The 19,590-nt window shown below is 40.3% G+C and overlaps 1 protein-coding gene across 1 annotated transcript in view; it reads right to left on the reverse strand.

Annotated features, from left to right (window-relative positions):
* LOC117512209 (plexin-A1-like) overlaps positions 1–19,590 on the reverse strand; it is a 1,069,160-nt gene that overhangs the window by 704,806 nt on the left and 344,764 nt on the right.

Consider the following 19,590-nt stretch of genomic DNA (forward strand, 5'->3'; position numbering starts at 1 on the left):
GCAGTGGTTTGAATCATATTTATCTAATAGATTACAATTTGTTCATGTAAATGGGGAATCTTCTTCACAGACTAAGGTTAATTATGGAGTTCCACAAGGTTCTGTGCTAGGACCAATTTTATTCACTTTATACATGCTTCCCTTAGGCAGTATTATTAGACAGCATTGCTTAAATTTTCATTGTTACGCAGATGATACCCAGCTTTATCTATCCATGAAGCCAGAGGACACACACCAGTTAGCTAAACTGCAGGATTGTCTTACAGACATAAAGACATGGATGACCTCTAATTTCCTGCTTTTAAACTCAGATAAAACTGAAGTTATTGTACTTGGCCCCACAAATCTTAGAAATATGGTGTCTAACTAGATCCTTACTCTGGATGGCATTACCCTGACCTCTAGTAATACTGTGAGAAATCTTGGAGTCATTTTTGATCAGGATATGTCATTCAATGCGCATATTAAACAAATATGTAGGACTGCTTTTTTGCATTTGCGCAATATCTCTAAAATTAGAAAGGTCTTGTCTCAGAGTGGTGCTGAAAAACTAATTCATGCATTTATTTCCTCTAGGCTGGACTATTGTAATTCATTATTATCAGGTTGTCCTAAAAGTTCCCTGAAAAGCCTTCAGTTAATTCAAAATTCTGCAGCTAGAGTACTGACAGGGACTAGAAGGAGAGAGCATATCTCACCCATATTGGCTTCTCTTCATTGGCTTCCTGTTAATTCTAGAATATAATTTAAAATTCTTCTTCTTACTTATAAGGTTTTGAATAATCAGGTCCCATCTTATCTTAGGGACCTCATAGTACCATATCACCCCAATAGAGCACTTCACTCTCAGACTGCAGGCCTACTTGTAGTTCCTAGGGTTTGTAAGAGTAGAATGGGAGGCAGAGCCTTCAGCTTTCAGGCTCCTCTCCTGTGGAACCAGCTCCCAATTCGGATCCGGGAGACAGACACCCTCTCTACTTTGAAGATTAGGCTTAAAACTTTCCTTTTTGCTAAAGCTTATAGTTAGGGATGGCTCAGGTGACCCTGAATTATCCCTTAGTTATGCTGCTATAGACTTAGACTGCTGGGGGGTTCCCATGATGCACTGAGTGTTTCTTTCTCTTTTTGCTCTGTATGCACCACTCTGCATTTAATCATTAGTGATTGATCTCTGCTCCCCTCCACAGCATGTCTTTTTCCTGGTTCTCTCCCTTAGCCCCAACCAGTCCCAGCAGAAGACTGCCCCTCCCTGAGCCTGGTTCTGCTGGAGGTTTCTTCCTGTTAAAAGGGAGTTTTTCCTTCCCACTGTAGCCAAGTGCTTGCTCACAGGGGGTCGTTATGCCCGTTGGGGTTTTTCCGTAATTATTGTATGGCTTTGCCTTACAATATAAAGCGCCTTGGGGCAACTGTTTGTTGTGATTTGGCGCTATATAAATAAAATTGATTTGATTTGATTTGATTTGAACTCACCTCCATAAAGACGCAATGTTCCAAACAAGTTTCCGCAAACGTTTGTTTACACTGACAATGAAAGCTCGGCCTCCACAGCAAGAACGTGATTATGTGCGAGATTTGACACCATAAAGGCGTCAATAGGAAAAATCAAGGCAGAATACACTGCATCATCAAAATTATTATTATTATTGTTTTTTTTTGTAGCTGATAAATGTCCTTCTAATATCATTAATACAGTGATGATTTACACTTAGCAGCTTCTGGCTAATGCACTTTATTCTGTGATTACTTTTGATGTTCTTTTACTGTTACTTTCAAATGTGATATCTCCAAGTCTTTTGTCATGGAGAAGCACAAAAATTTCAAAAATACCACAGCTGAAAAAAAAATGATCTGTAAGTGGTGTTCTGTGCAGTGGAAAACTATGCTTAGAGCTGTTGAGTCACACAAGTTTATCCGATTTTGAAGTGTGACCATGAAGAGTCATAGACAAAGCGATGGTGGGTAAAGATGGTCTGCGGCTGTGATGGACTTGAAATGGCTACCAGTAGTTTGTAGTAGTGATGTGTATGCTTATCTGCATATTGACAGTGGACAGACAAATAAAAGAACCAAGCAACGCAAATGTTATAATGGCTATCAGATGGAACTCATAGGTCTTGGAAGTATCGAAGGGGACAATCACTTTGTTTACACATGAAGCCATGTGTGTGAGCAGCGCCAGACACCAGAACAATATTCTTCGTGGCTGCTGGGTGCTAACACAGGAGAAGTAAAATCTGTGGAATGCAGTTGTGCTTCAGGGTATGCATTTATTATAACTTTGTTTGTGCTTCTCCAATCTTTTTTAGACATATTATTTTTTTTATTTGAATACATGTTAATGCTAGCTTCCTGAATAAACTGCGGGTTACGAAGGAGCCGGAGCCTGAAATATGATTGTTAGCAAACCTTGGAAAATTCAGGCCAAAACAAATAGTGCATCTCCTTTGGCAGTACTTAAGTAGCTATATGCGGTAGGGCAAATTGCAAAGGCTGACAGTGAGTGTCAACAAAAACAATGTACATCATCGTGTACATCAACACTTGTACAAACATGACCAGGTGAAATTTTAACTTGCAGGGTGTGGTCACAGCCTGCAGCACTGCAAAAAACAGTGCAGAGTGCCAGTAAGTACTGGATGGACAGATAGAGAGAGGGGTGTGCAGTACCACCCAGTGCTGCCCACAGTGGGCAGAGCAATGTATTGAGTAGTGGAAGACACAATGGGTTTTGGAACTGGGTATTGTAAGAGAAAAATTTGGATCACTGCATCTCAGGGTTTTTTTTTTTGTTTTGTTTTGTTTTGTTTTGTTTTGCTGTGTCAGCATGCCAGACTTTTAACTCAAGGTATAATGTTTTCATATGGCTGAAGAACGTAGGGTGACAAAGCTTAGAGGCCAAATCCTGCACACTTCAAAAGCACACAGCAGAACACAGACAGAATTAATTCTTATTCTCATTTTGGTCAATTGTTAATTAATACGAGGTCTGTCAATAAAGAATAGGTCCTTTTATTTTTTTCAAAAACTATATGGATTTCATTCATATGTTTTTACGTCAGACATGCTTGAACCCTCGTACGCATGCGTGAGTTTTTCCACGCCTGTCGGTGACGTCATTCGCCTTTGAGCACTCCTTGTGGGAGGAGTCGTCCAGCCCCTCGTCGGAATTCCTTTGTCTGAGAAGTTGCTGAGAGACTGAAGCTTTGTTTGATCAAAATTTTTTCTAAACCTGTGAGACACATCGAAGTGGACACGGTTTGAAAAATTAAGCTGGTTTTCTGTGAAAATTTTAACAGCTGATGAGAGATTTTGAGGTGATACTGTTGCTTTAAGGACTTCCCACGGAGCGAGACGTCGCGCAGCACTCCCAGGCGCCGTCGTCAGCCTGTTTCAAGCTGAAAACCTCCACATTTCAGGCTCTATTGATCCAGGACATCGTGAGAGAACAGAGAAGTTTCAGAAGAAGTCGGTTTCAGCATTTTATCCGGATATTCCACTGTTAAAGGAGATTTTTTAATGAAAGACGTGCGGGCGGATTGCAGCGTTGGCTCGCAGCCGCCGCGACACTCCGCCACAGGAAAAACACCTCTGTTGGAAGCCTTAAGGACAAGTTGGAACATGTCCAGCTGTTAAACAATTTCTCATATACTCACTCCACTGAAAGCCATCAAAAGCCGCCTGGATTTTACAAATGGTTATCAACACGGAGGTGTTTTTCCTGTGCTGCCGAACCGTGCCGGCTGCGTCCCGACGCACGGACCCGTCCGCACGTCTTTCATTAAAAACATCTCCTTTAACAGTGGAATATCCGGATAAAATGCTGAAACTGACTTCTGAAACCTCTCTCTGGATTAGTGTCACCCTGTCAGCATGAACAATGAAAAGTGGCCACAGAAGCTCCCTGAGATGAAGCCTGTAGCAAGGTAATTTTTTCCCCTTTTGTGTTTTCTCTTATTTTGTTTAATGGGTCTTTTCATTTCAGTTTAATTTTGTATTTTACACATTTAATGGCCCCTCTGTGTGTGTGTGTGTGTGTGTGAGAGAGAGAGAGAGAGAGAGAGAGAGAGAGAGAGAGAGAGAGAGAGAGAGAGAGAGAGAGAGAGAGAGAGAAAGACAGGGAGAGAGGCATCTTTTGCAAAGTTTTTGTTCTTTTATCTCTGTCAACTTGATGCATTGTTATTGTTTTCTTTGCCAGCTGGATGTCTAGCAATTTCCTACTTTTAATCTCTGATAAGACTGAAATGACGGTTCTTGGTCCAGTGAGACATCAGCATCAATTTGTCCAGGTAACGCTTAGCCAAGGCTCACTGACACTGTGAGGAACCTTGGGGTAATTTTTGATCCTACTGACTACATTGTCCTTTGACCTCCACATTAGAGATATTTCGAGGACTGCTTTCTTCCACCTGCGAAATATAGCGAAGATTCGTCCCATCCTGTCTATGGCTAATGCTGAGACCCTGATTCATGCATTTGTTTTTTCTAGATTGGACTACTGTAATGTTCTATTTTCTGGTTTACCACAGTCCAGCATTAGGGGTCTCCAACTGTTTCAAAATGCTGCTGCCAGACTTTTGACATGAACCAGAAAGTTTGACCACATTACATCCATTTTGGCATCTCTTCACTGGCTTCCTGTCCCTGTGAGATCATATTTTAAGTTTCTGCTACTAACCTATAAAATTATTCACAGACTAGCACCTCCCTACTGAGCTGACCTAATTAAACCTTACGTACCAGCCCGGGCTCTGCGTTCTCAGGGTGCAGGACTACTTTGTGTCCCTAGGGTGAATAAAAAGTCTGCAGGTCACAGAACTATTCCTTATTGTGCTGACAAATTATACTGCATTTATTGTCTTTCTGATGCCTGACTCTGTTTTTTTTTTCTCTCTCTCTCTGTTTGAGGTATGGCTCCATCCAGAGATGGGAGTGGGTGTCTTCTTCTGCAAGCCTCCCGCCCTGTGCACCAGCATGGACTCCCAAAATTTCCTGTATATTCGTTTTGTCAATTGTGTCGCTCGCATGGCCCAAGCAGAGGTTCATCACAGGGAGTTTTTTCTTACCACTGTCGCCTGTGTGCTTGCTCACAGTAAGGTTGGTAAGGTTAGACCTTACTTGTGTGAACCACCTTGAGGCATCTTTATTGTGATTTGGCACTATATAAATGAAATAAATTGAATTGAATCGCCAAAATATGGTGTCATATTAATATTACATTGTTTCAGGTGACTGGCAATGATATGTACAGGCAAAATAGACTGTATGTGCAAAGTGAATTTGTTTATGTAACACACATCTGACTGTTATCATCTTGTACAGCCCTAGACAACCCTAGACTGGAGACCACATTTTTTGGTGGATGAAGGTGCAAATGCTTTCTGGTGATGGATGATTTTAATGTACCAGCTCTTTTCCTGATCACACCTAATTTATAGACAGGCATGCTTATAACTGGTACTCATGGTGCTTGTGCATGCTAAAAATAAATGATGTGCAGCAGAAAACACAAGGGAAACTGTTCATAAGCTGAAAGCACTGACTGACTGTAGGAAAAGTGTTTCCATCTGCTGTGCATCAATGATGTTTCGCACACATGAGCACCATGAGTACCAGTTATGCGTTTATAGACTAAGACACTCACAAAAGCACAAGAGGTATTGTTATTTTGAAGACAAGGGCACAGGGTGTAAAAATGATCGTTGTGTCAGGTGGAGATTAACAATCACCCTTGCGCTGGGCTTTATGCCATTTTTGCTGTGGTATAAGATAGGTCAATAAGCGTTAAATTAACAAGCTTTTAAAAATCTATAAAATGCAGCTGTGAGATAAACCATGTCATTTTTTTTTTATCTCCGCTCCAATAATACAAATGGAGAAAGCTGTGAATTTCTGAAAAGAAGATCATAAATGTGTAATGTGACAGCAAGAAGATTTTAACAGCTGCAGTCAATCATAAACTGAGATATTTAATGTAAAAGGACATGTTCTGGCTGTAAAATTAGCTTCTGCCATTGCATACTACAGACTACATTTGACATGCTACTCCAGCTTGTCTGGGATTGCAGCAACATTTATACCCTTATGTTACAGTGACTTGTACTCATATCAATTTCTTAATTTTCCAAAAATGACTGAGTGAATCATAACCCATATCATAACTGATTACAATAAGATGTTTCAAATACTTAACATGATGTCAGCTAGTTGATAATTAAGTTGACTGTTGCTTTTAAAAATATAGACCTCATATCATCTGTATGTGTATGAGTAATCTGCATCTAAACACATGAAGTATATCTGAAATGTAATACTGTTTGCATAATGATGTACTGAGGAAACTGTAACTACATTAGTGCAGTCTACTAAGCATCCCTTATTCCCTCTCTGTTTTTAGTCCAGACCATGCTCAGCCTTGTTTTCCACAACTCAGCCATTCATCCAGCCATCTCCTTCTCTTTTTATTCCCCCTTGCACTCATTCTCTCTGTCTTCCTCCATTGTCACTCCATATGACTCTGTAACACCAGGCAGTCTGCCAAGTCACTGTACACTTCAATTAGAGGAGAGGCCTCAGCAAACAGACACTGCACCAGTCGGCTGTCTTTCAGCTCAATGCTTTGTTCACGTCCAAATGAAAAGCAAAAAGGCCTTCAGAGAGATCGGGAGTGTGTGTGTGTGTGTGTGTGTTAGCGTGCACACACAAGCCATCACTTGGAGCGAGTCCTAGAGTGTGACTTTGATATCAGTCCTGGTAATCTAAGTCATTCTCTCCGCTATATCACATACAATACGAGCTGACACGCACGCACACACACACACACACACACACACACACACACACACACACACACACACACACACACACACACACACACACACACACACACACACACACACACACACACACACACACACACACACACACACAAACCAGATGGCTGAATGATACCAACTTCGATCAGGTCTTTGTTCCCTTCTATCACATGTACATCTTTTCCTGTGCCTGTAGCTACATGATAGCCTGCCTGCTTATCAGTCAATCTTAATGCATTTCTATCTGTTTCACGTTCAAAAACTTAATGTCTCATTGAAGGTAAAAAAATTCTGATGCAGCCAAACAGGTATAAAAGCCATAAATCCTGGATCCTTTGCCTTTGAACCAACTCAAGTAATGTAGACAAACTAGAATAGAGAAAGAGCCAAATATTTTAATTAAAGAAATAAAGTCAGTTTCAGGGGCAAAAAGATGACAGCCAGAAATAAATGGGTGATTCGTTAACTACGGGCACTATTGGCCTTGTAAATGTAATTTCCACCATACCATTGCCTTACAATATAAAGCGCCTTGGGGCAACTGTTTGTTGTGATTTGGTGCTATATACATGTGCTCTGATGTCACTGTTTATCTCCATAGAAACTACCCAAACAATCTTTCATACAAACTGTTTAAAGGGACATTACAGTGTTGTGGTGGAAATTACGGCAATAGTGTGGGACAGCTACATTTTGTTTAAAAAGATCACAACAGTTGTATGACACTGAATACCCCAATTATGTTTTGATTATTTTACTGATATTTTATTCAGAGATATTTTAAAACATTAGAAAAAAATGTTTCTTTACCATTCATTTTTATCATTGAAGATCAAAAGTCTGGGTGTGGGACAAGCACAAAACGGCAATATTTGCATATAATGATGCTAAAAAAAAGGTGAAAAAGTCATCATAGACTACTAGAACAAATTTCTTAACACACTTTCATTGTAAAGATAACTATAAAAGTGTGAAATTTCCCCTTTTTTCTGTTTTTCATACAATATGATCAAAGGACATAATAAGTGCCCGTAGTCTAAGAATCACCCATATTACCATATTGTTCAACCACATTAAAAATGTCAATGAAAGGTGGGTGGGTTAAATTAGACACAAAATACATGATAAAAGATAAAAAATATGTGCTGTTTTCAAGTTTACTCATGACATGTTTACTTCACTTTTACACTAAAGATGTCACTTAGACGAGCAGCAAAAGATCTTCTTGAGAACCTTCATCAACCTTGTACACTATGTGGCACTATTCTGCATGAGGTGACTCCTTCTTCAGTGCTACACCAAGTAATTACACAGGTTGTAAAGTTTAACAATTGTTATTGTGCCCTATAGAACTCTAAAAGGTGAAAAATGTGACCTGAGAGAAGTTTCTGTACTTGGCAGAGCATGTAGAACAGTACCAAAGATCAACTTCAACTATTCTACAAACTTAAAACAAATACGAGGATTGGCTGAAATATTATGCTTCCTACAAGATTATTTCAATAAAAAGCAAGAATCACATATCTGCTTAAAGCTTGTCTTCTCTCGGCCCCCACTTGCACCTCTGCATCATTACAGTAATGTGTCCCTTCAGGTGTTCTATCAACTTTGGAAAAAGGGGAAAACCCTAGAGGGTATGTAACAATCCAGTGGTGGAAAGCACATCCATGCTTGGGACTCTGACGAGGGCAGTTGCATCTCCTCCACTCTCCTTTGTCTCTCTGCTTTTAACCTTCAAGTCCCTACTTCACCAGACTGTGAATTCCTCAAAACTATATTGGATTCTGGATCTATTGGACTACTATTGGATTAGCCATGGAATTGATCAGCTGGTCTCTGAACGCTATTGACACCGTTTTTTCTACAAGAAGGTCAGGACCAGGGGATCCTACCTGCCCTGATAGAACGTATCCTGTGGGCTATGTCCTCGACTCCTGGAGTTCCTGGCATGTTGCATGCTTGGTGCCATTCTCCGTTGAGGATGTCGAGGATTTATTCATTTTTGGTCTCATGGTAGCAGGGCTGGTACTTTTTGGCTTATGTGCTGCCCTGATCTACCGGAAAATTGGCAAGACGGCAGCATCAAGAACCATGGGCCCTCGCTTGTCTGTCATGATTAACGAGGTTGGCAAGGCAGTGCATTCTCAGACTGTGTTGACTCTTGAACTCAGACGCAAAATGGATGGCACCTTGGAGCTGATGCGTGCCTTGCAGTTGAAGCTGAAGGTTTCACAGGCCGGTGAATATTCTTAATTCATAATTGGGAATATTCCTAATTCATAATTGGGATTTGGCTGTGCGAGTGAACTGTAAAAAGTGTTTTTCACTGCTCGGCTGCAACACTACAGGCTATCTAGCATCAAGGTCAATTGCCCACTGTTTACCTCCACAGGAATTTATCCAGGCTCTGGTGAGATTATTCGGCTCCGTTCTTATCTCAACCCACAAGGACAATAAACTGACAGACTTACACATGGACCGAAGCATGCTCCAGTTTTCTCCTCTCACCTCTTTCCTGCCCCTCCCTCCCTGCGGCAGGCCTCCATCTTCCAAAGCTGGTCAGGCGGCGCGACGTGACAGCTGCAGCGGCTACAAACACACTCACATCACCTCAATTGGGAAATGGACTGTTTCAAGTTTAGTGCACATAAACAATGTATATGTGTTGTCCTAATTCTGATGTGTGCCATTATTACGGTAAACAAGTAATAACTGTAGATCAATTGCTGTTGTATGTGGAATGTGAGTGCGGAAATCTCGTTGTTGTAATGACAATGATAATAAAAGCTATCTATCTATCTATCTGTGTCACCATTTTTTAAAATTGACTACTGTGGACATGTGTTACATTGAAGGTGATTGTCCGTCTGCCTGAAATTGAAGGCAAAAAGTGTGATATAGTGATCATCAGTAAGTAATGGATTATTCTTGTACCAGTTTCACTTCAATGTTTGCTTGTTTTTGAAATAATCGTGATGGAGGTAGAATGTTTTAGCCAACCCTTAGACAAGCTGTGAGGATGCATGGCACCAGAAGTGGGTGGACACACAATGCAGACTCCAAGACCAGGCGTAGGAGCAAAAGAAGTTGAAGTCTTTATTTTGGGTCAAGGTACAGCACACAGATTATCAGTCAGCAGAGCAACGGGACAGACAGAGCTAGGCAAAAGCAGTCATAATCAAGCAGGGTCCAAAGGCATGAGCAAACACAGATATCAAGGCTGAGGTAAAAAGGGTGCGGTCAAAAATACAGAGCAGAATTCAGAAATACAGCAAGACAAAATAGGACTAATACAAGAGGTGGTAAGTGTACAATGATAACAAACTGGCAAGGGAGTGGTGGCTGAGAACTGTTTAAATAAGCAGGTGGGTGACTGGATAACAAGGTGCACATGCGGGAGAACATTCTAGACAGGGGGCGTGGCCAGAGGACAAAGACAGTGCAAGGTGCAAGCTAGTGAGGTGGAGAAACACAAAGTGGAGTGATGTAAGACACGAAGAGATGTGAGCAAGTGCAAAGAGAGTGAGTGAATGGAAACACTAAGCAGAAGGAATCACAGTGACAGTGACAAAACAATCAAATGGAGTGAGGAAAAACTGAGATCAAAGACAAATCAGAAACCGAGGACAGGATACAAGACTAATAGGCAAAGAGTCACACTGAACTTAAACCTAAAAACAACAAGAAAATAAACACTAAGACAAAACTAGACTGGAACTGACAAAGACTAAGAAAACAAAGTGGCTAAACAAACTATAAGTAAAACAAAGACAAGATGATTAACAGAAAACAAAACCCGATACTACAGCATAACTGATAATATCACAAATGAGAAAAAACAAAATAAACATGATAAACAATGAAAACACAGACTGGCTGGACAAAATAAGAATGGGACTGAATCATGGCTAAAGTATGAAAAGCAATAAAGATACAAAAGTGGCAACAGAAAACAAAACAGAATAAACACGTGACAAAAATAAAACACTAATAAATCAAGGCTGGGGCAGGCGGTGAGTAAAAGAAAGGGGGGAAAAAATAAAACCATAACCCAGAACAGGGCCAAAACCTGACACCCTTGTAAATAAACATATTTTTAACTGCAAACAATGTCAGCAAAAAATGTTCAAGTTGAACAAGGACTTCAAAAATGACATAATGAACTTCAACCAAACATACTGGAGCACCATCAGAATTTTAACTTCTTTATACAAAGTACAAAAAAGAAAGCCTATAACTTCTTATACATTCAAAATTTATGTCCGTCATAAGATCATGCAAGTTGATTTTTTTTTTTTTTTTTTTGGCAATTTCAGTGTAAGTACATTTACCCCCTACTTTACTTTTAGAGCTTGAGAATGAAAGGGTAGGCAACTACAGAGTTAATCATTAGCCAAAAACAACAACAACAACAACAAAAAAACAAAAATAAAAACGCAGAAATCAAGACAAGAAATTGGTGGTCATAACAACATAAAAATGTAAAAGTTTCAGAGAACTCAAGCCTTTATTCAAGGAGACCTTTTCCTTTCTATAACTCCTACCCTTACATCAGTTTTGACTTATTTTTCCAGGTCTCTGAATGAATCAATTGCACATCAGTGCTACAGCTGACATCAGCCATGTCACACTGCCACAGCCATTGGTTTGAGTTGTGTAGAGGTTACAGAGCAGCCATTTTTTGGGCATGTACACAAGAGTGCTGGAGCAACTTTGGTATTGCGGTGGCCACTGCAGATTACAGAGTTTCTGGTGGTACAGAACATCCTGAGCATTGTGACTCCATCTGCCATCATAACTAAGTAAGCATAACTCAAACGACATCACAGATTCATATATGAGCAGTACGCAGAGTGTGAAGCTTGAAGTAACCAAAATTAGCCAAGTAAATAACAACCAAAAAGGCACCACTGCTTTCAGTCCAATGGAAACATAAGAAGACCACCATCATACTGCCATGGTTGTCAAAAAGAATGAAAGATTTTCAAAATATTATGCCAATGGCCAGAGCTGTATAAAAACTCAAATAAATATGAAGATATTAGCCCCCTGAACTCTTCTGACGCGGAGACAGTCAAAGTCACATGACCAAATTAAGCAGAAGTAGCAGGGGTGGTGGCCAGTGGTTAGTGCAATTGGTTTCAGTGCGGAAGGTTCTCGGTTCAAACCCCAACCCTGCTGTCTCTCCATCTAATCTGTAGTTGCGTCAGGAAGAGCAACCGGTGTAAAACATATGCCACATCAACATGCAGATCCAGATCTGCTGTGGCAACCCAAGTGAAACAAGGGAGCAGCTTAAGGGACTTACTTTTTCACCATCCAATACACAGTCTCCGTTTGAATGTGTGTTGAAAGTGGAGACTTCAAACTATATACCAGTTTTGAAATTGTGTTGATAGGCCTAGTGCAACTTGAATCATGATTAAGAATTTACGCCATGCTATTTCATGGATATTGTAGTCAGTTTTGGTGCACATTTTTGCAGAAACATGCAGCAAAGGTGACTTTCACTTTTTTGTTCTCCTCTCTCTCACCGCAGCAGTTGCAGGGAAAAAAAAATCAAACATGACTTCCCCTTTGTCGCTGGTGGAAAAATGCATGAACTAAAGCAAGCAAAAATGATCAAACCACATATTTGTTTGCTGAGGAGACCCTGGCCAAAAAGCCACCCAAGGCAGACAAAAAGTGCCAACACTTCCTCCAGGAGAACAGGAGTGACACTCTTCCTGTTGTCCACCTGGTCAGGCCCTCTGTCCCCTCTGTCTTGTGTTGGACAGTAATTGTTTTTTGAGTAGCACAAATAATTTGTGTGACATCTTATTGTTTTGTAAATAGTTGTACAAAAAATGCTTGAAGCATTTCTTACATTTTAATGTAAATAGTTGTATATAGCTTTGCTGTTTGCTACATTTGTGCATGTGTTTTTGAAGTTTACAATTTATATTTGCATTCTAAGTTATAAAAAATGGTTTGTTAAACATGATAGTGGTTTTCAAACTAAAAATAGAACTTTTTAAATTCATATTTTATGTTTTTGTGTGAATTTAGGTCCATTGTGTTAACACAGTATGTCAGAATGAATGAAAAACTGTAAAGTCACACAGGTGAGGTTGTGGTGAAAAAAAAGACACCAAACAAGGCAAAGTAAACACTTTGTAAAGGTAAATAATGAAGGTAAACCAAAAGTAGTCAAAAACGGGTGATGATACCCTTGGCCCCAGAGGGTTAAGCATTCCAAACCAATGACTTTCTCTTGCTTGTCTCTCTGATTGACACCTAGATTCCAACAATGACTTTATATCTCGATTTAAGTGGTTGAAAAATATACAGGAATTGTCTCTGTATAACCAGCTCTCACTGTTTTGTGCCTTCATTTTTAAGTTTTACTTGGAGTCTTAAAATCTGATGCCAAAATTTTACACAGACAAACCTGCAGGAAAGAGTGGTGTCGTAAGAAGAAGAGCCATAAAGAATGTAAAAACAAAGAGCACCAGTAATAAGTAATCTGTGGGAAGTGAAGTGGAACACACTTTGTATCAAAAAGCACTTAAAATCTTGCTTTAAAAAGATGAAAAACTTCATATAAACAAGAAACTTCATATAAGTAAGACTGTGTATGTGTGTGATGAAGTGTACATGAAGTAAAGGGTCACTGTCCTTGATTGCAGAAGCCACTCGAGACATTAGATGATCTTGTTCCAATCACAATGTTCACAAGTGTCCAAATCAGAAATCAGGACACTTCTGAAGAGGAGCCAGTCAATATCATGAACATCATCAAAGCAACAGCTTATTTCTCTCTCTCTCTCTGTTTATCGCTATACCCATCTACCTTTACACCCGAGGGGATCTTTCACATCTTTTGAGGATTTTTTGCTGTGCATATAGGGCTTCATTTACTAAGATCCCAGATAACGAGCGCTAAATTGTGTTGGCAATCCAAACCTTTGCACACTGGTGTGTAGACAGTCTTGTGAGTGACCTACTAAAAGTAAATGTGCAACTGATAGTGGACAGTAATGTGAGGTAGACAGCAGTATGTAAATGGTTGGCACTGATTCAGTGTGTTCACGAGTGATTATGATGATGACACATTCTCTCAAGTTGTGAGGGTTATCTAGAAGAGGTGTAGCGCCTGTGATGAACTTCTGCCATGCCCCAATGCTGTCTTGTTGTCCATATTTCACGCATTGTGCCCTAAACCAGAACACCAACCTGAAACCAACCTCTCGCATGAGTCACGGGCCGCAAGATGGTGGTGAGATTCACAACTGCAAAACAGCGAATAAATCAGCATGCAGGTGTTGTTGTGAATAAAATGGTGTTTGTGCAGGTTGTTACACACGCAAACCTTTAGTAACTCAGGACAGTTCCAATACACTACGATGCAGTATCAAGCCATATGGCAGAAAAATGGGACAGGAAAGGGGTAATATTAAACAAACAGAAACAAAAAAACTTTTGACATTAAAATTGTAAATTTACCAAATTAAACTCACAAATTTTAACAAACAAAAACAAAATGAAACTTATATTATCCAAGGTTACAAAAATCATACATCTGCAAGAAAAAAAACTCAAATTCTTTGAGATTTTAACCACAATTTTTTAAATAATTCATAAAATATTGTTTGCTACTACAAATTATTTTATGCTATCCTGGCATATCATGTTATGAATTGGAAAAACATACATTCCAGTTAAGAATTTGTTTTGTATTATGGGATAGGTTCTACCTCATCACAGCTGTTAGGATAAGCAGTAGGAAATTGTCTGAGCATGTACAGGTAATGTACATCACTGCTTTCACCACACTACTGAACCAACGATGGTCCTGGATCCAAACCGTACAGGCAGAAAACCGGGATATCAATACCTCTCGAACGTAGCCATATTATTGTGTCTGCCGCAGTTAAATGTGGCTATTCCCCTTGGCTGGGGTCCACAACACTGCATGTTGGCTCATTCCTGGAGAAGCATGCCACATGGCTAAAATGTCACAGCTGACATTCCCTCATAATGCAAAGTAATTTGAGAGAAAGGCATTCCACCAATACCCAAGGACCAAACAGACCGGATACCAAAGACATCCTCCCCTGAGGTCAGTCATTAACATTAAAGTCTGACAACTACACAAAACAAGAGGCATCAGGATCTTGAAGACATGGACCTTTGATTTCCTTTAAAGGTACTGGCATGACCAAATATCTCTGTCCAGGGATCTCATAACTTTGTAAATCTTAGGTCGAGGTGTAGGCAGACATAGTGTTGGTGTATTGCTGACAAAACCTGTGCAGAATAACTGAAGCAGAAAACTATTGCAACATTGACCAACAAAATCTTGGTCTAAAGTTAAGTGCAGAACATGTGTGCTATTTCCACAGTGCAACACGGGTACACTCTGCTTGCACCCTCAATGATGAGCATTGGCTCATCTAATTGCAACAAAATGAATTGAAAACAAAAATTTAAAATGACATAAAACTACCGCATTTTTCGGACTATAAGTCACACTTATTTACATGTTTTGGCCGGGGGTGCGACCTATACTCCACAGCGACTTAGAAATGAAAAAATATACCGGTAGATTCTCAATTAATTTACCGTAATAAAACAATTTTACGTGACAGAGTCGCTCTATGTTTTAAAATGGCCACCGGAAACGGAAATGCAATGCATCATGGGCACTGTAATATGGCGGCTGCTTATAGGTCACGCTGGTCGTGATAACCAATCAGAGAACAGAACACTGGACGTGTATTCGTCACCTTACCCGGACAATGATTGTGAAACAGCGTGTGAAGCAGTCAAACACGGTGCTTGCTGTTATTCCGGGAGGGCTAACAAAACAGCTTCAACCCTTGGATACCAGTGTGAGCAGAGTGTTTAAGTTGACGCTGAGAGCTGCGTGGGAGCACTGGGTGAGCGACGGCAGAGGATTAGCGTCTGCACTTGGAAGGAGCTGGTGTCGACACCACGGGGAGGTCATGAGCTGCACAGGTAGGTGCTGTACGAACATCGGCAGCTGACACCTGGTATGTACTATGGTCCACAGCAGGTAATATGTTAGAAAAGAACCGTTCAGCGATGGTGCAGGTTATGGTTTGGCTCGCAATATGGTCTGCAAAATACAAACATATTCGAAGGTAAAATGCAGCTCATGAGAGGGCACTCAAGGCTTGTGTGACTGTTCCTGCGACTTCTGACTACCATAGAAAAATAAAAATTTCATCATTACTGATAACAACACAACGGAGAAGGCCCGAAAAAAATGCCATGAAAAAGAAAATCATACTCTGCAGATTACAAGTTACGATTAGTGAAATATGCATCCGAAAATGGTAGCCGTCACAATATTATCATCTGAACTTTTCATGTTACGTTAACATACCTGTATGTCCATGCGACTTATAGTCCAGTGAGACTTATTTATGGTTTATTTTTCTTTATAATGGATAAAGTGGCTGGTGCGACTTATACTTTGGTGCGACTTATAGTCCAGAAAATACGTTAAACAAATGTAAAAATACTACATTTTAATAACCCTGGTTTGCACCATGTTTTAATGCTGGCTATCTTCCTCACAAGACCGGACAGATCATGGAATGGTGCAGTGCGGCAGTTGGAGTGGTAGAGATCCATCTACCATCTATCTCTGACCATCTATCTCTGTTGGAGTTTGGGTGATTAGAGGAGGACAAGTTGGTATGGGAGGTGTTCTAATCCTTCAACTCAGGGAGATGTAGTGATGACTGCTGCTCCAGGAGGTATTTTTTGATGTTTGACAAACAGAAAGCTTTCCTTTCCAGAAAACCTCTCACCTTTGAGTTCTCCATGTAAGCAGCAATATGACAGTTGCTGCTACACCTGTTTCTTAAACACAGTGACATGTGACACTCTAATTCAGGGGTGGGCAATCATGTGTCATGAAGGGCTGAGACACTGCAGGTTTTCCTTGCTATCAATCACCTCAGCAGGTGATTTTCATTGATGATCAGGTGTTTATGCAAAAGAGAAGCTCATCAGCAACCCACCTGCTGAGGTGATTGGTTGCAAAGAAAACCTGCAGTGCCTCGGCCCTCACTGCCCACCCATGCTGTAATTTTTATGTCCAGAATATGACCATGACAAATTAAATAACTAAATGCAACCTCTTTGTGACCTGCACCTCATCTTGCAGTCACATTACATGCCACATAAATATCAAAGTGATGTTGGACACACCCAAAAGGCACTTGTACCACAGTACAAAACCAGAGTCAAATTCCTTGTATTCTTGTAAATACTTGGCGAATAAAGGTTATTCTGATTCTGATATATCTGGCACTTTAGTGCACATTAAACATGTGCATTAGACTTGGTACAGATTGCGAAAAAAGGGCCCTTACTGCTTGCGGACAATTTCAAACATTTTTTTGGTTGTCTGGATCAGAAATTTCAGTTAAATATATCATGTAGCAGATGAACACAGTGATATTTGAGAAGTGAAAGGAAGTTTCCAGTATTTACAGAAAGTGTGCAATAATTATTTAAACAAAATTAGGCAGGTGAATAAATTTGGGCACCCTTGTCATTTTATTGATTTGAATACACACACACTCTCACACTCATCTTCAACTGCTTAGTCCAATTAAGGGTTGCAGGGGCTGGAGCCTATCCCAGCAGTCATAGAGCGTGAGGCAGGGTACACCCAGGACAGGACGCCAGTCTGTCACAGGGCCACAAACAGACAAACAAACACATTCACACCCACTCGCAGACCTACGGACAATTTAAAGATTCCAATCCACTTAACCTGCATGTCTTTCGATGTGGGAGGAAACCGGAGCACCCGGAGGAAACCCACGCAAACACAGGGAGAACATGCAAACTCCATACAAAAAGGCCACAGGCGGGAATTGAACCCACGACCTTCCCACTGTGAGGCAACAGTGCTAACCAGTAAATCACTGTGCTGCCCTATTTGAATACATTTAGCACTAATTACTGGAACACAAAATTGGTTCAGTAAGCTCACTGACCCTTGACCTCCTTACACAAGTGAATCCAATCATGAGAAAGGGTATTTAAGGTGGTCATTTGCAGTTGTTTCTCCTCTTTGTATCTCTTCTAATGAGTGTCAACATGGGAGCCTCTAAACAACTCCCAAATGACCTGAAAACAAAGATTGTTCAACATCATGGTTTAGGGGAAGGATAGAAAATAACTATCTCAGAGATTTCAGCTGTCAGTTTCCACTGTGAGGAAATAGTGAGGAAATGGAAGACAGTAGGCACAGTACTAGTTAAGGCCCAAAGCAGCAGGCCAAGAAAAATCTAAGATAAGCTAAAGTGAAGGATGGTGAGAACAGTCATAGTCAATCCACAGACCTGCTCCAAAGACACAATTTGCACAAAGAGATGCTGTATGATGCTGTAATGCAGAGGAAGCCTTTCTGTGTACACTGCACCAACACAGTCGCTTGAGGAGCTGGATCGTTCAATAAGACAATATTAATATTAATAATATTAATATTATTATATTCAATAAGACTGCTCAAAATCTACTAAGGGATTCACACAGAGGAACAAGTACAACCTTCTGGAATGGCCATCTGAGTCCCCAGACCTGAATATTATTGAAAATCTGTGGTGTGATTTTAAGCGGTCCATGCTCAGAAACCAACAAACCTGAGACTGTTGTAACAAAGATTGGTCCAAAATACCTTCAACCAGAATCCAGACTCTCACTGGAAGCTATAGCTATAGGAAGCGTTATTTCTGCAAAAGGAGGATCTACTAAACACTGATGTATTTATTTATTTATTTATTTATTGGAGTGCACAAATTTATGCACCAGCCTAATTTTGTTTAAAGAATTATTGCACACTTTCTGTAAATCCTATAAACTTCATTTCACTTCTCAAATATCACTGTGTTTGTCTGCTATGATATATTTAACTAAAATTGCTGATCTAAACAACCAATGATTTATAAAGGAAAATCATGGAAATCATCAGGGGTGCTCAAACTTTTACATACAACTGTACATTTGGATTATGCTTACAACCCAGCAATTACAAGTATTTCTTAACTGTGCCATTACAAAATAGAAGAAATTCCGTAAGTGGTATTTTTTGGTGTATAACACAGCTGAGACATATTTTCCTCACTTAAGACATCAGGGGATACACATCGTAATTATGACAGACCCAAGTGAGTGTGAAGTGCACCATGTGTGTCTGATTCAATGACAGAAGGACTGTGTATGTATGTTAGAGAGCATTAATGGACAGACAGATGGGGCAGTCTAGAGGAACAGTTGATGAGGGCTTTACACTGCAGCTGCCTCTTTCTTTTTCTCTGCCACAAACACCCAGTCATACACGACATGACTACGGGCAATCGTGTGTGTGTGTGTGTCTGTGTGTGTGTGTGCCCATCTAGTGGGCTGTTAATGTGGCAGCTGCCCCGGCATCAGCTGGACAGCTTCCATTCTGCACCAAGAAAGCTCAGCTTGTGTGTGTAATATGTAAAACACACAGTGATTTCTGCAGAAACACAACACACCGATTTGCACAATTAAACAGAGAGAGAGAGAGAGAGAGAGAGAGAGAGAGAGAGAGAGAGAGAGCAAGACACCTAAGCAGCCCACTTAAATACACATCTGAACATCTTCACATACATATGAGAAATGGTCCATCTGCACAACAGTCTGTATGCATTCCTATGTTCCCTCTAACAACACACTAGCACACAGTTCCCCTTGGTGTAAGTAGTAACATACACTGCATACAAAA

This window comes from Thalassophryne amazonica, chromosome 6, assembly GCF_902500255.1.
Source record: "Thalassophryne amazonica chromosome 6, fThaAma1.1, whole genome shotgun sequence".
Classification (NCBI taxonomy): domain Eukaryota; kingdom Metazoa; phylum Chordata; class Actinopteri; order Batrachoidiformes; family Batrachoididae; genus Thalassophryne; species Thalassophryne amazonica.